The sequence below is a fragment of the Tamandua tetradactyla genome, chromosome 2, assembly GCF_023851605.1.
Source record: "Tamandua tetradactyla isolate mTamTet1 chromosome 2, mTamTet1.pri, whole genome shotgun sequence".
In the NCBI taxonomy this organism is placed as follows: domain Eukaryota; kingdom Metazoa; phylum Chordata; class Mammalia; order Pilosa; family Myrmecophagidae; genus Tamandua; species Tamandua tetradactyla.
Genome location: NC_135328.1, coordinates 189081986 through 189102303, shown reverse-complemented (window position 1 = coordinate 189102303; position 20318 = coordinate 189081986). Strand labels below are relative to the sequence as shown.

The 20318-nt window shown below is 42.3% G+C and overlaps 1 protein-coding gene across 5 annotated transcripts in view; it reads left to right on the top strand.

Annotated features, from left to right (window-relative positions):
* The first annotated feature begins 13697 nt into the window (after positions 1-13697).
* The window catches only part of THRAP3 (thyroid hormone receptor associated protein 3), a 99498-nt gene continuing 92877 nt past the window's right edge, over positions 13698-20318 (top strand). For 2 of the 5 annotated variants that reach the window (XM_077150283.1, XM_077150279.1), the window contains exon 1: positions 13698-13825. The gene's annotated coding sequence lies outside the window, so the exon portion shown is untranslated. The remainder of the gene's footprint in view (positions 13826-20318) is intronic. The other 3 variants (XM_077150284.1, XM_077150280.1, XM_077150281.1) reach the window with 3 other exon arrangements.

Below are 20318 nucleotides of genomic sequence, written 5' to 3'. Positions count from 1 at the left end.
GAGTAATAGGCCCCAGGCTGAGGTAGTTTAGAGGGGAAGGATTAGTGAGGTCTGGGCACCTGGGCCCGAAGGAGGAGCTGGGGGGTGGGCGTCAGGTTCTAAGATCTGAACTCCGGCCTGGAGCTGGGCCTACTTATGGACCTCAGCCTGCTTCTGCAGGTGATGCCCCCAGGTCTGTCCTTTTGACTTTCCTGGGAATCGCTGATTTTGCAGGAACCCAGCATTGTCGAATTAAGGTTCAGGAGGGGTCAGCAACATTATACTTACTGCTACCCCCAAGTGGGAGGACACCCCGACTTCAAGAGGAACCTGGTTGGAGCCAAGGATGGTGAGAATAGCCACAAGTGTGTTTTGGTTTGCTAATGCTGTTGGAATGCAATATACCAGGAATGGAATGGCTTTTAAAAAGGGAATTTATTAAGTAGCAAATTCATAGTTCTAAGGCCATGAAAATGTCCAAATTAAGGCACCCCCAAGAAGTTACCTCCACTCAAGAAAGGCTGATGTCATCTGGGACACCTCTCTCAGCTAGGAAGGCACGTGGCTGGCATCTTCTGGTTCTTATTCCTGGTTCTGTTGCTTCCAGATTCTGATGCCAGTGGTTTCCTCTGTAAGAATCAGTGGGCCTTCATTTGCTTCCTCTGAGATGCAACTCTGGCTTCTGGCTTGCTTAGCATCTCATGGGAAGGTACATGGTGATGTCTGTTGGGCTCTGCCTGTGTCTAGGCATCTCTCTCTCTCTCTCTGTTGGCACTCTGAACATCTCCAAACATCTGTGTCTCTGTCTGCTCTAAAGCAACTGTTCTCCAAGCATCTGCATCTGAGGTTTCTTCAAAATGTTCTCCCTTTTAAAAGACTCTAGTAAACTAATAAAGACCTACCTTGAATGGGCGAGTAACATCTCCATCTAAGCAAAAGGCCACACCTGCAACTGGGAGTACCACATTTCCATGGAGATAGTCTAATCAAAAGGATTTCCACCCTACAATATTGAATCAGGATTCAAAGACATGGTTTTTCTGAGGCACACAACAGTTTCAAGCTAGCACAAATGGCTGGTGCCATGTCCTGCTTTTCCATAGGATTTCTTCTATGGCCACCTTTTCCTTCTGGGTCTGGTAATGAATCCTTAATTTCAATTTATCTGCCAATGGGAGTGATTAAGAATTGATGTAAAGCTCCTCCGTCTGGTTTATTCATGGGTGTGGGTGTGTGTAGGGAAGAGTCATCTGTAACACTCCTTCCAAAAGCCCTTGAGGGAGCACAATATTTCCTCAAATGAACCTTTCATATCTCTGTACCTTTGTACCTGCTTCCTTACCTTGAGATGCTCTTTCCTCCCACTCAAGCCCACCCACCACCATCTCATTCAAAAACCAGCTCAAATACCCTCTCTTTGTGAAGCTTTCCCTGCCCCTGCCAGGCTGTATATAGGTCACTGGAGAACCCTGAGAGGGGATCATAGCGTGTCTCATTTGTATATTTTGTCTCTTCATAGCTTATAAATGGGGCAGGAATTCAATCAACATGTGTATGAATTTACTCACATGTTGAGAATTTTTGTGCCAGTCTCTGTGCTGGGGAATACAGAAGAGGTAAGATGCAATACACTGTCTAATTTAGTGAGAAGAATGAGTGAATGAAAGCATGGTAGGAATGCTAGAATTGGGGTTTAAGAGTGATGCTTATTCATGCCACCTCCTTCTGAGTTCAGGACCAAGCGCGAGGAGTTCACGCAAATCAGGTGGTACAGGAGGGTGGAGAACCAAGTCACTTTGAACGCCCATTGCCCTTGTTAGCAACTCAGCTCTGAAATTTTTCCATCCCACATCTGGACCTTGGGAAGAGCCCAAGGGAGAGCATGGATCAGCAGGACAGACACACCTACCCAGTCCTTGGGCAGGTCCTGTGAGTGGGGAAAGAGAGTTGGGCCTCCAGATTTGCCTCTAGGAGTCAGGCTCTAACCCTGACCCAGGTGTTCAACATGTGAAGGACATGAGCTTGAGTGGAATTCACTCCTCTCTGGGGGTTTGGCTGAATAGGGAGAGGAGCCCAGGCTTTATTTGCTTCTTTATTCTTTTCTCAGTCTCATCCATCAGATAAAATGCTCCTTCCCTTCAAGGGAGTGAGAAGGGACAGAGAGGCAAACGGTGGGACTGGGCGGGGTGAGTAAGGTCTAGAGGTGAGCAGTGCCACGCAGAGTGCTGCTCAAAGACAGGCCGGTGTCTGGTCCCTGACCAGATTAAGACTAAGTGTTTAAACATCTTTTTTTTTTTGGCACAGGGAGGCACCCGGGAACCGAACCTGGGTCTCCAGAATGGCAGGCGCGAACTCTACCCGCTGAGCCAGCGTGGCCTGCCCTATTTAAACATTTTTATTGCAATGAGACCAAGGAACTTTATGTGTGTTGAAACTAATAACAAAAATAGTGTTTTGCATGTTCTTTAGAATCTCATCTTTCTAGTAAGTTAATTTTATTTGTTTTATAAAAGAATCCGTCCATGACAGACGGGCAATTAAAAGCAACAACAACAAACCTGGCTTTTCACCCACACTGCACATGCTTGGGGAGCATTCGGAAAATGCCAGGATGGTGGCAATACCCTACAGCAATAGAATCTGAATCTTTTGGAGGTGGGGTCCAGATATGCATATTTTTGGAAAAATCCCAAGGGGGATCTAATGTACAGCTAGGTGGAGAACCACTCCTTTACAGAAATGTCCTTGGAAATAGGAGAATGGAGGTCATTGTCAGTGGTTCCCAAAGTTGTCTACACATTGGAATCATCTGGAAAGACTTCAAAAAATAGTGATACCTGTGCCCCACACACAGAGAGTGTGATTTAATTGGTCTGGGATGTGGCCTGGGCATTGGGATTTCTAAAACAGCCCAAGGTGATTCTAACATGTAGACAAATTTGGGAACCACTGGACTAGAGTATTTCCTGATAGTTGACACTTGCTGACTGGTTAAGGAATAACCATCTTCTGCTTAAGTTTAACAATGTAGGGACTCCTCTTGTCAGTTATCAACAGTAAAACAAGCAACTGCAACCCTGACCAGAACTTTGGTTTTGGTTCTTCTGCAAAGCAAAGAGAACAGTAAAGCTATCTAGGTTTGCACAATAGCAAAGATATCTGCTCCTCTCTTCCACAGGTGGCCCTTTACACTTAAAGGATCAGACAGTGGTGTCGGTTCCAGTATCTTCTGATTTCCCTTCCCACCTTCCTTCCTGCCCTAAGAGGCAGTGAACACAATAGATAGCTCCAAACCTTTTCTCTGCTAGTCGTGATTCCACCATAAAGTGACAGAAACCCAACTCAAACTAGCTCATTTATTGGCTCATGGCATGGAAAAGTCCAGAAGGGCTGCTAACTTCAGGCATGGATGAACCCAAGGGCTTAACTTATGTAGCTGGCGATATGTCTTTCTCAACTCATGACTCTGCTTTTTACTGTGTTAGATTCATCTCAGGAAGACTCTCTCCAAACGGTGGCAAAGATGACCATTAACAAGTCCAAGCGGATGCTCTTCCAGTTTAGCAATCCTAGAAGAAAGAGAGGGCCCTGCTTTCAGTGTTCCAGCAAAGGTCTCAGGCTGATGCTCATTCCCTCTGCTAGCCTGGTTTGAGCTACCTACCAATTGCTATAACCAATGGAATGAAATGTGCCAACCTGCCAGTTACCTACTCATCCAGGAGGCAGAGTAGGGGAAGGACAACTTCTCAAAACACTATCAGGGTGCTCTTACAGAAAGAGGAAGAATGGAGGGGGCCAGGCAGGCAAAGCAACAGATGGCCCTAAATTTGCTCCCAGGTTAATGAAGTGATGAGATGTACATATGGCATATGGCAGCTCTGACACATACAGATTGGTGCTGGGAGACTCCTGGAGGAGGGGGACCCTGAACTCACAAGACAGATCTTTTTTTTTTTTTTTGAGTTTTTAAAAGGGGGATTTAATAATTTGTAAGGTTTACAATTCTAAAACTGAGAAAACATCCCAATTAAAGCAAGTCTACAGAAATGTCCAATCTAAGGCATCCAGGGAAAAATACTTTGATTTAAGAAAGCTGATGAAGTTCAGAGTTTCTCTCTCAAGTGGAAAGGCACATGGCAAACATGACATCACCTGCTAGCTTCTTCTCCAGCTCTCCAGGAGGCATTTTCCTTCTTCATCTACAAAAGTCATGGCTGCTGGATTCTCTACTTCATGGTTCTGTGGCATTCTGTTGTCCTTCCCTGCTCTCTCCAAATCTCCAAAGGCTGCTGGCTGACGGACTCTGTGGTTCTCTGGTCCTCATGGCTCTGCTCAGCTCTACTGTGGCTTTCTTGTCATTTTCAAAAGAGACTCTCTCCAAAATGTTTCCTCTTTTAAAGGGTTAATGGGTGGAGTCACAACTCCATGGAAGCTATCTGATCAAAATTACCACCCACAATTGGGTGGGACACATCTCCAGGGGATCAAAATGCTCCCAGCCAACAATTTTGAATGAGGACTAAAGGACATGGCTTTTCTGGGGTCCACTACAGATTCAAACCAGCACATTCCACCCTTTGGACCCCAAGGAGACATGCTGTATCCAGATGCAAAATACATTCATTCAATAACAATATCAGACCGACTTAAACCATTTCAGTAGCAATACAATCAGAAACAGTATAAAATCTCATCAAAGTCAGTTATAGGCATTGTCTATCCTAAGACAAATTCTCCTCTGGCTCTGGACCTGTAAAATTCAGAGCAAGTTATTTGCTGCCAGCATACAAAAAAGGAACAGTCATAGAATACATATTTTCATTTGTATAAGGAGTAAGGAATACAGGGATCACTGGACCCAAGCAGTTTCAAAAACCTGCAGGGCAATGTCCGTTATTGTAATATTCAAATTCTCTGTTTCTTTATTGATCCTCTGTCTAGATGTTCTGTCCATTGATGAGAGTGGGGAATTGAAGTCTCCAACTATTATGGTAGATGTATCTGTTTCCCTTTTCAGTGTTTGCAGTGTTTGCCTCACATATTTTGGGGCATTCTGGTTCAGTGCATAAATATTTATGATTGTTATGTCTTCTTGTTGAATTGTTCCTTTTATTAGTACATAGTATCCTTCTTTGTCTCTTGTAACTGTTTTACATTTGAAGTCTAATTTGTTGGATATTAGTATCGCTACTCCTGCTCTTTTCTGGTTGTTATTTGCATGAAATATCTTTTCCCAACCTTTCACTTTCAACCTATGTTTATCTTTGGGTCTAAAATGTGTTTCCTGTAGACAGCATATACAAGGATCCTGTTTTTTAATCCATTATGCCAATCTATGTCTTTTGATTGGGAGTTCAATCCATTAACATGTAGTGTTATTACTGTTTGTGTAGTACTTTCCTCTACCATTTTGCCTTTTGTATTTTATATGTCATATCTAATTTTCCTTCTTTCTACACTCTTTTCCACACCTCTCTCTTCTGTCTTTTCATATCTGTCTCTAGTGCTCCCTTTAGTATTTCTTGCAGAGCTGGTCTCTTGGTTACAAATTCTCTCAGTGATTTTTTGTCTGAAAATGTTTTAATTTCTCCCTCATTTTTGAAGGACAATTTTGCTGGGTATAGAATTCTTGGTTGGCAGTTTTTCTCTTTTAGTAATTTAAATATATCATCCCACTGTCTTCTAGTCTCCATGGTTTCTGCTGAGAAATCTACACAGAGTCTTATTGGGTTTCCCTTGTATGTGATGGATTGTTTATCTCTTGCTGCTTTCAAGATCCTCTCTTTCTCTTTGACCTCTGACATTCTGACTAGTAAGTGTCTTGGAGAACATCTGTTTGGATCTATTCTCTTTGGGGTGCGCTGCACTTCTTGGATCTGTAATTTTAGGTCTTTCATAAGAGTTGGGAAATTTTCAGTGATAATTTCTTCCATTAGTTTTTCTCCTCCTTTTCCCTTCTCTTCTCCTTCTGGGACACCCACAACACGTATATTTGTGCACTTCATATTATCATTCAATTCCCTGAGTCCCTGCTCATATTTTTCCATTCTTTTCCCTATAGTTTCTGTTTCTTTTTGGATTTCAGATGTTCCATCCTCCAGTTCACTAATCCTAACCTCTGTCTCTTGAAATCTACTGTTCTAGTTTGCTAGCTGCCGGAATGCAATATACCAAAAACAGAATGGCTTTTAACAAGGGGAATTTAATAAGTTGCAAGTTTACAGTTCTAAGGCCGAGAAAATGTCCCAATTAAAACAAATCTATAGAAATGTCCAATCAAAGGCATCCAGGGAAAGATACCTTAGTTCAAGAAGGCTGATGAAGTTCAGGGTCTCTCTCTCAAGTGAGATGGCACATGGCGAACACAGTCAGGGCTTCTCTCTCGGCTGGAAGGGCACATGGCGAATACGGTGTCATCTGCTAGCTTTGTCTCCTGGCTTCCTGTTTCATGAAGCTCCCAGGAGGCGTTTTCTTTCTTCATCTCCAAAGGTTGCTGGCTGGTGGACTTTGTTTCGTGGTGCTGTAGCATTCTCTGCTGTCTCTGAATCTCTCATTCTCCAAAATGTTTCCTCTTTTATAGGACTTCAGAAACTAATTAAGACCCACTCAAATGGGTGGAGACATGTCATCCCCTAATCCAGTTTAACAACCATTCTTAACTAAATCACATCAACCAGGGAGATGATCTCATTACAGTTTCAAATATACAGTATTGAATAGGGATGATTCTACCTTTAAGAAATGAGATTTATATTAAAACATGGCTTTTCTTAGGGGGCATACTTCCTTTCAAACCAGCACATCTACCATTGTAGGTTTCCATTGTTTTTTTCATCTCTTCTACTGTGTCTTTCATTCCCATAAGTTCTGTGATTTGTTTTTTCAGACTTTCCATTTCTTGTTTTTGTTCATTCCTTGCCTTCTTCATATCCTCCCTCAATTCATTGATTTGGTTTTTGATGAGGTTTTCCATTTCTGTTCGTATATTCTGAATTAATTGTTTCAGCTCCTGTATCTCATTTGAACTATTGGTTTGTTCCTTTGACTGGGCCATATCTTCAGTTTTCCTGGTGTGATTTGTTATTTTTTGCTGGCGTCTAGACATTTAATTACCTTAATTAGTTTATTCTGGAGATTGCTTTCACTTCTCTTACCTAGGGTTTTCTTGCTAGATGAGTTTGTTGTCTATCTGTTCTTTGATCTTCAGTTCAGCCTTTTCTGGGCCTCTAGCTTAAGTTTTGTTTAACAGAGGGTAATTTTTCAGTTCTTGTTTTCTTGTTTCTTGTCCTGCTTTTAAGGTGCCTTTTCCCTCCCCACCCTTAGGAGGGTCTACGTAGGTATTATAGACTCCAGCCAGGTTTTCCGGACTAAACTGGCCTCCTATCAGGGAGAAGGAGTCACCTGCGTCAGTTTTCCTTGAGGGTGAGACCCAGCAGGTTGAAATACTTTCCTGTGAAGTCTCTGGGCTCTGTTTTTCTTATCCTGCCCAGTATGTGGCACTTGTCTGCCTGTGGGTCCCACCAGCAAAAGATGTGGCTCCTTTAACTTTGGAAGGCTCTCCCTGCTGAGGGCATGGTGGAGACAGAGGAGAGGTTGTAGGCTGGTTTTAATGGCTTCAAATTTCCAAGTGCTGGTGTCTGAATTCCTTGATGGAGGGATTCCACCTGAGTTGGGCTTCACCTCCGTTTTGTCCCCTTTCCTCTTTTTTGGTTAGCCCAATAAGCGCCCTCTGCCTTGACCTGTTTTGCCTGAGCTGGGGGTCTATTTTTAATACTCAGAATTTGTTTATTAATGCCATAATTGGTGTTTGGTTGGACCCAGTCCCTGCTACTATTAGAGTGTCTTTCCTTTCCCTCCCGGAAGCCTCCTGACGGTTCCGGAGACTCGCAGCCAGTCCAGCTGGTCCAGACTGGGGTACGCTGTGTGTTTGGTCACTATCATGGCTCCGGGAGCTGTTCTGTACTGTTTCTGGTTATTTAGTAGTTGTTCTGGAGGACGAACTAAAACGCGCACATTGCTAAGCCGCCATCTTGCCTTCAGTCCAGGGCAATGTCACGAGACAGATCTTTGATAGGTGGAGCCACTGGGGAGGGAGGGCACGAGCAGACATGGAGTGGCAGGAAGCCCAGAGTATGGTCAAGACACGGTTATACATACATAATTGGAGCATTGTGTATGAAGGAGCCAAGGCTGGAGAGGGACCTGGAGGCCAGACGGTGGAAGGTCTTGAGCTTGGCCTTTATCCTGATGGCAATGGAGAGACTTTGAAAATGAAGGTGAAGCTGGAGAGAGAGTCAGAAGCTAGACTATGCAGGGCCTTATAAACAACACTGAGGATTTAGGGTTGATCCTGAGGGGACTAGAGCTGAACTTGAGGAACAGCACTCTGACTACCTTCTAGAGCATGGTCTGGAGAGAGATAGGATACAGGAAGGCCAGTAGAACATTTTAACCATATCTAACACTTTTATATCCCTTACTCTAGGCCAGGCAATGTTTTAAGCACTTTACATGTCTTTAGACATGTGAAGGCCTGAAAGAAGGTTGTGGGAAATTTAACAGATGTTTCTGGGACAGAATTCAAAGGACTCTGTGACAGATGCAATAAGGTAGATGAGTTATAAAGAGGAAGACAGGATTCCTCTGAGATTTCAAAGAAAAATCCATACACATTTACTGCTGCCTATTCTGTGCCTAGCCCAGTGCTAGGCCCTAGGAAGACAAAAAATTAGTTATTTGTTGTCTTCTAGAAGCTGCCTTTCTGCAGAAGACACAAGCATGTAATAGGTAATTTCATTGTGCGATGAGTGTGGTGAGACTTGTGCAAGCAGAATGGGGTAGGGAGGCAGTAACAGGACTTGCATAAACACAGCTGCTCAAGTCAGAAACCTGGCAGTTAACCTTTTTTTTTTTTTAATATTTTTATTGACAAAACAACATATAGAGATATTCTTAACATATGAACATTCCATACTTGGAGTACAATCAACGGCTCACAATATCATCACATAGTTGTATATTCATCACCATGATCATTTCTTAAAACATTTGCATCACTCCAGAAAAAGAAATAAAAAGAAAAAAGAAAAAACTCATATATAGTATACCCCTTATCCCTTCCTCTCATCAACCACTAGTATTTCCATCTTCTCAATAGATTTAAACCTTTATTCCCCCTACTTTTTTTCTATAACCCTTACCACTTCCTTTCATTGATCACTAGTATTTCAATCTACTCAATTTATTTTAACATTTGTTTCCCTATTATTTGTTTATTTTTTTATCCATTTTTTTTTACTCATCTGTCAATATCGTAGATAAAAGGAGCATAAGACACAAGGTTTTCACAATCACACAGTCACACTGCGAATGCTATATCATTATACAATCATCTTCAAGAAACATGGCTACTGAAACACAGCTCCACAGTTTCAGGCACTTTCCTCTAGCCTCTCTAATACACCTTAAACTAAAAAGGGGATACGTATAAGATGCTTAAGAATAACCTCCAGGATAACCTCTTGACTCTGTTTGAAATCTCTCAGCCACTGACACTTTATTTTATCTCATCTTTCTCTTCTCCCTTTCAGTTGAGAAGGTTTTCTCAATCCCTTAATGCCGAGTCCCAGCTCATCCTAGGATTTCTGTCCAATGTTGGCAGGAGGTCCACACCCCTGGGAGTCACGTCCCATGTAGAGAGAGGGAGGGCAGTGAGTTTGCTTGTCATGTTGGCTAAGCGAGATAGGCCACATCTGAGCAACAAAAGAGGTTCTCTGGGGGTGACTCTTAGGCCTAATTTTAAGTAGGCTTAGCCTATCCTTTGTGGGGATAAGTTTCATATAAACAAATCCCAAGAATGAAGGCTTGGCCTGTTGATTTGGTTGTCCCCACAGCTTGTGAGAATAGCAGGAATTATCTAAATGAGGAAGTTGAATTTTTCCCCTTTCTTGCCATTCCTCCAAGGGGACTTCGCAAATCTTTATTCACTGTTCAAATCACTCTGGGATTTATTGGGGCATCACACTAACCCAGACAAAGCTATAAAACCTCATGCCCCCTATTCAGGGTTCCATGTATTTATGGTGCTCAATTTAAACTGTCCATATAAATTAAATTAGAAAATCTGGCAGTTAATCTTGATACCTCCCTCTCCCTTTCATCCAGCCAATCACCAAAACAAGTAGATTCTCTCCGAAATATCTTTGGCATCTGTCCACTTTTCTCCATCCCCACTGACAACAGACTAGACCAAGCCACTGTTCTTTCTCATGTGAATTATTGTAATACAACTTCTTAATTGACCTCTCTACTTTCACTCTGTCTTGCCCTGATCCATTCCCCACACTATGCCAGTGTGCTTTGAAAAGAGAAATTAGGACCATGTCTCTTTCCTTCTTATAAGCCTTTCCATGGCTTCCCATTGCCTTCAGAATAACATTCAATACCCTCAACATAGGCTCTCAGTCCCAGTGCTTTAGTTGTTATTGTACTCTGGACTCAATGGCAGGCCTAACCTGACTACATGCCAAGTTCCTTCAGGCCATAGGTCCTTCCCATGTACTGTGTCTTCTGTCTGGAATGCTCTTTCTCCAATTCTTGGCCTGGCTAACCACAACTTTATGGGTCAGTTCCTCAGGGAAGCCTTCCTTGACCCTCAAGCTTAGGTCAGGGCCTTCTGAGTCTACGTCATGGGTCAGCAAACTCTTTCTGTAAAGAGTAGATAGTAACCAGATAGTAACCGTGGGCCATAGTTTATCAACTCCTGTTCTATGCCCTCATAGCATATATCATATACTCTTCCTGTGTTTCAGCTATCATAGCAATTACCTAGGCGTGTGATGGGATGTTTAAGGTTATCTCTCCAGGTGAAAGTTAAGTTCTGTGAGGGCAGAGACCACATCTGTTTCATTTACCACTTTGCTATTGAGTATCTAGCACAGGGTCTGGCCCATGGTAGGTCCTCAATAAATAAATGGCGTGATAAAGTGTTCTCTTCCTTGAGAGGAGCTTAAAACCTAGTGAATTGAACTGTATGCTTGAAAGTGGTTAAAATGACAAGTTTTATGTTGTATATATGTTACTACAATAAATGTTTTGAAAAACCAAAACCAATGAAGAATATAGGCCTGTAAACAATAAACTACTACACAATTAACTATGTAATGTTGTATTGAAAGGAAGAAGAGTTCAATTTTTGATAGGTTGAGTTTAAATTACTTGTGGAAAATCAGGGTAAGTTGACTCCTAAACATCTGGAACTACCTAAGAGTGCTAAGGCTAAGATGAGGATAAGAGAGTAAAGTGCAGAGAAAAGATATTAAAGTTATCTGTGTGTGCTGGTTTGAAAGGATGTATGGACCCTAGAAAAGCCATATTTTAATCAAAATCCCATTTCGTAATGGCAGAATAATCCCTATTCAATACTGTACGTTTAAATCTGTAATAAAATAATCTCTGTGGAGATGTGATTTAATCAAGAGTGGTTGTTAAACTGGATTAGGTGACGACATGTCTATACCCATTTGGGTGGGACTTGATAAGTTTCTGGAGTCCTATAAAAGCGGAAACGTTTTGGAGAATGAAAAAGAGAGATTCAAAGAGAGCAGAACGACATAACCACGAGAAGCAGAGTCCACCAGCCAGTGACCTTTGGAGATGAAGAAGGAAAATGCCTCCTGGGGAGCTTCATAAAACAGGAAGCCAGGAGAAAGCTAGCAGATGACACTGTGCTTGCCATGTGCCCATCCAGCTGAGGGAGAAAAACTGTGACTGGGTTTGCCATGTACCTTCTCACTTGAGAGAGAAACCCTGAACTTCATTCGCCTCCTTGAACCAAGGTATCTTTTCCTGGATGGATGCCTTTGATTGGACAGTTCTATAGACCTGTTTTAATTGGGACATTTTCTCTGCCTTAGAAATGTAAACTAGCAACTCATTAAATTCCTCTTTTTAAAAGCCATTCCAAAAGTAAGAAAGTAAAAAAAAAAAAACAAGAACAAACAAACAAAAAAAGCCATTCCATTTCTGATATATTGCATTTCGGCAGCTAGCAAACTAGAATACGGTGTGTGCCAGATCACTCAAGGAAAGAGTCTATTAAGAAAGAGAGGCTGAATAGGAGGAGAAGAGGGAGGAGGCTGGAACCTTAGGGTAAGCTTCCATGGTCAGGGAAGGGACAGAAGTGGTGAGGATGACATATCCAGAATAGAGTATTTTAAGAATTCAAGAGGAATGACTATGATTTTTTTTTTTTTTTTTTTTTTTACATGGGCAGGCACTGGGAATCGAACCCGGGTCCTCTGGCATGGCAGGCAAGTGTCCTTGCCTGCTGAGCTACCGTAGCCCGCTCACTATGAATTTTTATATCCACTGTGTTCCCAGTATTTTGTACTGAGCATGGCATATAGTGCACTCAGAAAATCTGTGAATTGAAAATTAAATTGAATCAGAACATTTCAAGAAGCATTACTGGGTATGTGGCCCACAGGAAGTGCTCAAAAAAGGAACAAAGACTGAGCAGTCTGGATGGAATCCTGTTGAGGCCAGTTAAGGATGGCTGACGTGGCCTGAGCTTTTCTTTCAGAAGAGCAGTAAATTGCTTCAATATTTATTGATGTTTATTTTATCAACTTTGCCCTGGGAATGCAGAAACCCATCAGAACTGGTATCTGTTCTCAAGGAATTCACAATCTGGTTGGGAAGATAAACACAGGCCCTGAAAATCATAGTATAAAGTTCAAGTGTAGGACTGAAATGGGGAAGAACCAGCAAACCTGGAAGGCTTCACAGAATTGGTGACATTTAAGCTACATCTTAAAGGTGCTAGCTACTAGGGCAGGAATTCCAGAGGAAGGCAGGCTGTACAAAATCCTGGTAACGCAGTGGTTCTAAAACGTTTGTGTTTGTGCATATGAATCATTGGAGAGGTCTGAAAAATGCAGATTTTAAGGCCAAACTCCCCGAAGCTTCTGGCTTAATATAAGAGTGTCACCCACGTATCTGCGTTTTAACAAGCTTTCCAGAGCCAAAGTTAGAAATAACATGTTTGTGAGCTCCCAGCGTGAAGAGGGAAGGGTGTGAACAGTCGCCAGAGACAGGCTGGCGAGGGCTTTCCCATCCGGGTTCCTGGGCGTCCTAAGGAGGTTACATATCACAATTTTTAAAAGCCAATTCAATTGTACGTCGCGCTTTCAGGGTGCAAGACCCTTTCATGTACCTCACTTTGTCGGAGCCTCACAACTCTGGGGCTGAAATTATGAGTTTCATTTTACAGGAGAGGAAACTGAGGCTCAGCAAATCGGGAGGCGATTCGCTCAAGATCAAAAAGCGAGAGGTAACAGTGACCTGTAAACCCACGTCCTTGGGTCGACTGTAATCAAGGCGACCCGATTCCCAGCGTGAGGACCTTACAACAACGCATGCTGGGCAGCGAAGATTGGTGCGCAGGCCCTACACCGAGGCCGGCTGCAAAATGGTGGGGGCAGTGGCGTCAGCAGCGCCCCAGCCCCTTCCGTCCACCTCCCCCCTTCTTCCGTAGGCCACCCAGGCGGGGAGCGAAAGGGATGGAAGGGGGCACCCACGTGACTGCCGACAGCTCGGCGCGTGATGCGAAGCGGCGGGACCAACGCTCGCCTTGCCTTATGGGAAACGTAGTTCGATGGACCGCCAAATTGGCCAAGAGAGGCGGGCCCAGGACTACATTACCCAGGAGGTAGCAGGGTGACGCTGCCTGTGCCACGGCCGTCGTCGGAGAGCGGGGACGCGGGGCGCGTTGTCGGGCGGGGGCGAGGTTCGGGCCGGTTGTGCCGTTGCGAGGCTGCAGCTGCGATCGCTGCGGTAGGCCCAGGTGAGTGAACGCCTTTGAGGGGAGTTAGTGCTGTTCGGCCCGGCTCTAGTCTTTCCGCCTTTTATCTTTTCCGCGGCGGCTGGGTCAGAGTCCTCGGGAAGGCGCGGAGCGGAGTTGCTCCCCCGTGCTTTTCCCCCGGCTGCTTCTGAGCGGGCCCGACTCTCTCCGGCTCCTCCCTCTCCCCGCCCTTCAGGGCTTCCTCTCCCTTCGGCCTAACTCCCGAGGTCCAGGGACGCCTTTCGCAGTCCTCGGAGCGGTTCCTTATTCTCCTCTGCCATCTGCCCGGGGTGGGTGGGTGAAGCTCTGCCTCCCTTTTTTGGTGGTACGAACCCTATTATTTGGGTTTTTCCTTTTCCCGGAACTCTTGTTTGCCCTTCCCCCCACCTAGCCTCCATTGGCCTGTTTCTCTTTCTAGAGCGCATGTGGCTGGCACTCGGTATTATGTTAGTATCTCTTCGGTTCTTCTCTGCCTTGTGGCCAGAGGAGGCATAATCTAAATGTATGCGCCACAGAAGTAATATTGCTCCCCATTCCCTATTTACTCCTATTTCAATTTCCTGGGCTGGAGTTCAGGTCGACTTGCATTCCAATGATTATTGGCGGGTGTTCTCATACGAGAGAATTTCCTTTGCTTCTCTTATCACTTAAGGAACTTTTATTAAGCTCTTTGCCCTCCTCAATCATCGGGATGGAGCATGGCGGCAGAACCTGGCGCGTAGTTCTGGTTTCCAGAAGTTGCCAGCCATCAGTGGCAGTATAGCGTTTACGGGGAGGTTGTTAATTGGATTGAAGGAAAAGCCTCTGAGGATAAGGGCGGGCCTGGCAGGAGAAAGACAGTGTAGCTTTTGGTACCAGAATAAGGGAAGGGTTCTGGAGCCGGTTTTCCTGGGTTCTAACCTTGGCTTCCTAGCTTTTGATTTTAGCTCGAGGGGCTTCACTTGCAGGTGCCTCAGTTTCCTTATCTATAAAATAACGGTAGATAATAGTGTCACTTTATAGGATTATTGTGAAGATTACCTGCGATAACATAAAAACCACTTGCTCATTGCGTGGCAAATGTTAAATACTACTTATATTCGTAGGATTTTTAGATCGTGGATCCAGAGCGGAAACTCATGTAGTTCGTTGTCATTTTTCTTCCCTTTCAGATAATCTTTTTCCACCTTTTTTTGTTTGTTTGTGAAAATAGTTTCTGTTGTGTTGTCTAGACAGCCCGGCATGCATGTAATACAGAAGCCTGCCAAAGAGCCAAAAATGGCTGCTGCCATGAGCAACTTGTGGATTAAATCGGGCTCTGTTTGTTCCTTGCTGGGAGAGGTATTTTGCAAACTAGTGTGCATACTTCAGGAGTCGCAAAAACAAGTTTTACCGCAGCCTTTTGGGCTAGATTCCATACTGTAAGAGCAATTGAACTTTCTATATGAAAATATTTAATTAAAACCCTTTTTTTCTATATGAAAATATTTAATTAAAACCCTTTTTGCGCAGTATAATTCCACCTCTTTTCAAGTCTTTTAGGACCTGTGAAAGATTTCCGGTTTTGGAGACATGTTTTTAGTCTGCAAACTAGATACAAGTCTAGTTTTAGCATAGTGGTAGTAGCAGCAGCGGTGGCAGCAGCAGTTAATACTTAAGCATATTTCCTTAATACCATATGCATGCGTTTTTAAAATTTCATTTAGCCAGTGAAAATATGAGTTACAAAGAGAGTGATCTGTTTTGTACTGAGAAATTGGAGGGAGGTGAAAGCTTATGGAGGTGAAACCTTGGAATATTTGTGAAGTTAGTGCTGAGCTGGGGAGAAATGAGATTGGCTTAAAAGACATATGCTTTACTGATTTTTTAGAATTGGTAATCTTGACCATCAACAATCTTAGGGTGCTATCCTTTTTCTCTTGTGCATATTGACATCTAAATTGAAGAAAGTATGGTTAAGGCTGTTTTCTCAAAAATTAGTTTTGTTTGTTTTGGGGTGCATGGGCCGAGAATCGAACCCAGGTTTCTTGTGTGGCAGGTGAGCATTCTGCCACTGAATCACTGTGCACCCTCAAATATTGGATTTTTAAGAACTTTTTATCTTGAAATAATTTCAAACTTAAAGGAAAGTTTCAAAAAGGATACACGAATAACACAGGGAACTCCAGTATACTCACCACCTAGGTACCCAGATTTACCAACTTTTAACATTTTGACACATTCTATCTATCCATTCATCTGTTTTCTAACATCAAATACTAGATTTGGATTGCTTTTGCACATTCTGCACACATTTGTTATTGAGTCACTGAGTGACTTTGATGATTGACTCAACAAATAGTGCCTGAGAGCCTACCATGTACTAGGCTTTGTGTTGTCTGTACAGTGGGGAGTGAGGTAGATGGGGGGATCTTGCCTTTTTGGAACTTACAATGTAGTTGGGGAAGACAAGCAGGTAAGCAAGTAAATTACAAATTGAGAAAGGTGTTGTGGTGATAGGTATCAAACAGGGGTCTCTAGTACTCACTAAAAGGGGAGAGACCCAGGGGTTATCAGAGAAGTGCTTTTTGGGGAGACTCAGAAGCCAGATTTCTGGGGCATCAAAGGGTGAGCATTCCAGATAGAGGGAACAGCAAATGTAAAAATTCCAAGATGGAAAGAATTTCTTGTGCATGCTGAACTGAAAGGAGGCCAGTGTGACTAGTACATAGTGGGGAGTATGGCTGAAGATGGGTTCAAGAGGTAAGCAGAGATCAGGTTGTTTAGGGAATTGGCTGAGAAGTTCTGATGGGTGGGAAAGGGGACAGTTGCCACTTATATTTTTAAAAAATTGCTTCTGCAGTAGTCTGGAAAATGGATTGTGAGAGATTATCTACTAAGAGGCTATTCTAGTCCAGTCTGAGATGGTAGTGGCCTGAGGTCGGGTGGTGGAGTAGAGCTGGAGTGGTGGGGAGAGGCAAAGGGTTTGGAGATTTAAGTAGGATTAATGTTCTCTAGAGCCAGACGTTCTTAACCTATGGGCCACGGATTCCAGAGGGCCTGTGAACTTTAAAATTTTTGTGAGATGGGTACCTTTCTCAAAGAAAAGATCTCTACCTTTTAATGTATTCATTAGAGTCTCATGTTGACTGTAGAGCCTGTAATGCAGGTTAACAGCATTATTAAGCTGTAATGCAGGTTAATAACCCATAGAAAAATAATTGCCCAAAGCTTACCAGGATAAGACATTGTATGTGTAGTATACCCTTTCTAAAAGATTGACTTTCTTTAGTCTTTCAAGGAAACTTTTTTTTTTGAGAAACTATAGAGATTGTCTCTAAGTTTGTTTTTGTCCAGAAGTTAGGGGGACTGTGCACAATAATGCAGACACTGAAAATTAATGAGACCAGTTTCACAAAAATCCATTTCCTAATGTTTTCTCCATTGGGTTTTGTTTATGTTTTCTTTAGTGGCAGAATGGAACACCCTAGTGTGTGAGGAGCATCATGATTTTCTTCTGGCTTTCTGTCAACAATTAGAGGTTTCAGATACATTCATATTTTTGTAGTATGTTTTCAGTTGTGTTTTAATACTAGATGAAAGTGTCTTATTGGAAGCATAGGTTGTGCTTTCTGCCCTGAAGTTAGAGCTCTACCTCTGAAATAATATATTTCTTTATAGGAGAGGTCGAAACCTGAAGACTTGTGGACTAAATCCAATCTGCAAATGTATTTTGTTTGGCCCACACAATACTGTAAATTTGAATTAGTTGGAAACGTTACAGAAACAGGGAGATTTCATATAAAATTTTGGATTCAGCCTGCTCTTGAGAAATCAGATCTGACAGCTGAGGACCTGGGTGTCTGCTTTGCAACAGCTGTCTTTTGTTGTGGGGCATGTCTTCTCTTTCCAGTTTGTTACAGACCCCACCATAACCTCTGACATGTATTCCTGGCATGGAACATAGTATAAGTTAGTGTTTATTATTTTACATCTTTGATTACTTGTCTCCTGTAGATATTTGAATATGTTGTCCCTCTTCTGGATATATGATACCGGTCTCTAGTCTGTGGTCCTAACCATCTCCATTTTTGTTGTCTGTTTTTGCTCTTTTTCTTTGCTCTTTCTGAAAAAGAACAAAACTTTAGGTAACTTTGGAAGAGAGAAGTGAAATAGCAAAGGGGGTGGGGTGGGGTGGCAAAACATTGACTATTTTGTTTCCAAACTGAAGAGACACAGGCTTTGTAGAAAGTATAAATGCACTGATCTACCCTTTGCCCATGCCCATTGAGCTGGGTGTATGTGCCCTGTCCTTGTTTTTCTTCAGCCTGGTTTGCTTTAGCATCTGGAATGTTGTAATTTAATAGTTTGGCCAGTCTCAGCAAATAGAAGGCCAAGCAAAGAGAAATCTCTGAATGGTTGATTAGAAGACTTTTGGCTTCTGAGGCAAAAGAACCAGTTATATAATTAAAAAAAAAAACTATGTATCTGTAAAGCCCATTGCTTTGCTTTCAGTAATTCTGTGTGATTTTTGGAGAGGTTAAGAACTCAGTTCCTTGTGGTCATCCCTTTTTTGTGTTTTTGAATAAGGGAGGTATAAATAAGGATTGATGGAGGACGGCTTAGAGGTGAGACTGTTTCTCTGGAGATTTCTTCCCTCCAGAGCTCTATTACATGAGGGCTCCCCAGAAGATGGTCCTGTATTATCTAAAGGATTTGTCCTAGATTTTTGACCAAGATTACTTTTGGCTCTGGACTTTGTTAACAATGAAGGAAAAATCATATTCAAGAGTGGGGTTGCCCAGTGGAAAAAAACCAAACTGAGCGTATTTTTTAAAATACGAAATGCTTGTTTTAGCTTAATAAAGTGATCCTTTGCAAAGCTTTGCTTTGTATACTCTGACATTTTTAGCTGTCAAGAAGTTGCTCTATTACTCTACACCCTTAAAAAAGACCTGTGATTTTGGGGATTTTAAAAAAATTACTGCTAGGTAAGTAAATGTACATGAGAACATTGTGAACTCTAAGTGCCATATGTGTGAGGCATAATAATTACTGTCTTTATGATGCTGATATTCAGAGTGAAGAGCTTTTGAGAAATAGACCTATCCTTTAGTGTTTGACTGAACAGGTATGTGCAGGTTGCAGTCAAGCAACATATTCTTCTTCTGTCCATTTCCTGAAGTCCTTAATGCCAAGGCCATTAGCTTACCCTTTTAATTGTATTTGCTTTCTGAGCATAACATGAGGCCTTGGAAGAAAGTCACTAAAAATTTATTGTATTTAAATTTTAATGAAATAGTATCTGGAGTTACATGGGAGTGGTTTGGGAAAGTGGCTTGGTGGCAAGTTGTTATTCAGTCAGGCTGAAATATTGAAGTTCTGATTTTCAGACTTACATATAGAACCCAGCTTGCATATTCAGAGACTGTACATACACCAGTAGTAGGAAATGATCACTTGTTTCAGGTATAACAACATGAAACCTGAAAAATACTAAAAGGAGATGAATGTGAGTGTACACATATAAGTGTGTGATGGGGGTTGAAAGAGATTTTGAAACCCATAATCCTGAATGTCAGAGTTGGGACCAGAATTGAGCAGCTCCTCACAGTGTTTAAAACAAGTATGTAACAGTGAGCAGAAAGTTTTTGATATGTTCACAAACTGGGAGGCAGAGATGTACGTGCTAGTGTCCAGGGTATTAAACTGAAAAAGGATGTGTATGCCATTTGAAAGAGTATTTTTCTTTAAATCACAGTGTTGTTGTATCTGTCTATCTCAAAGTCATTTTGCCTTACCATATGTGCTTCCTAGATGTTCAGAGTGAATGTAATGTCCGTTTGTGTTTGGGGCTGCTGAATTCTGTATGTCATTGATCACCTTACCCTATAAACTGATTGTTGTTCTCTTTCTTCTTTACACATTTAACTTCCCTTATGTTCCCTGGGTCCTCATTCTTGTCATACTCCATATGATATGCCTCTTCCTCTGCAACTGCTGTCTGTGCCAAGTGCATGGAAGAAGTGGGGGGTACCACCTCATTCCTAGGTGCTGTTGGGCATCTGGCTGAGTGAGCTCTGCAGCTCTACCAATCTGGGTCCTTAGCATCTTATAGGGTTTTCCTGTGGAACCATATCAGTGTGCTCTAGTTTTTTCCCCACTCCCTACTCCCCACCACCTCTTTCCTCTCACCATTCCCAGAGTCTTTATGATTGTTGACAGCTCACGTAGAGCTCTGATTCATATGGAATACCACCTTAAAGAAATACCATTTTACACATCTAAAACTCTACAGTGGCAGAGTTAAAAAGAGTTTTGAAAATTATCTAGTTTTGCATTGAAGTGAGAGTTTTTTTTTTTTAAACTAAGCTTACAGTTGGGAAATAGTGAATATAACCTGTTTAAAGCAATTATTTATTTGACACTCAATATTTATAAAAGATTTAGCTATGTAATTTACAAGTTCTGTGCTTATATGCTGAACAGAGTAAAGGTTTTTGTTTTTTTTTACTTTTTCATTTTTTTATTTAAAAAA